Here is a 665-nt window from a genome sequence, read left to right on the forward strand (position 1 = left end):
TTCCTACGGCATCTGGTATTCCCAGGCAGTCTCCCATCTAAGTACTAACTAGGCCTGACTCTGCTTAGCTTCCGAGATCAGAGGAGATTGGGCTTGTTCAGGGTAGTATGGCCGCAGGCAGTGAGCAGAGAATGGCTTATATGCATGACCTTTGGCCATATAGCAACAATGGGTGATTCCTCCTGCAGAATCTGACCACTAGCTCAGTACTGTATACCCAAACCTGGCAGCTCTCTCTCTCTCTCTCTCTCTCTCTCTCTCTCTCACACACACACACACACACACACACACACACACCAGCCACCCACCCACCCACCCACCCAGTCCTGCTTGGAGATGACAGGAATTGAGCCTGGGACCTTTTGCATACAGAACAGGTACTCTTAACACTGAGCTATGGCCCTTCCTCAATGCTTAATTTGTCAAACAGCCTGGGTATACAATGCCTGGAAGCCACACCCCCTTGACCACAGTTTAATTTCAGCCCTAAAAGCCCTATTCAGTCTACATTAGCTCTAACCCAAACCCCTGAAAAACACAACACAAATCGTGTTTGGGTACATTTTCCTACCTTGAGCTAATTCCATTGCATCTTAGAGTAGGAAAATGTCCCCAAACCCAAATGTTTTGTGTTAAAAGAAAGTCTGCATCTTAAATCTGCATCC

At 47.4% G+C, this 665-nt stretch overlaps 1 pseudogene; it reads right to left on the reverse strand.

The window, feature by feature from the left end:
- Nucleotides 1-119, reverse strand: LOC133370094 (5S ribosomal RNA; annotated as a pseudogene).
- Nucleotides 120-665: the final 546 nt, after the last annotated feature.

This window comes from Rhineura floridana, chromosome 14 (genome assembly GCF_030035675.1).
Source record: "Rhineura floridana isolate rRhiFlo1 chromosome 14, rRhiFlo1.hap2, whole genome shotgun sequence".
NCBI classification, from domain to species: Eukaryota; Metazoa; Chordata; class Lepidosauria; order Squamata; family Rhineuridae; genus Rhineura; species Rhineura floridana.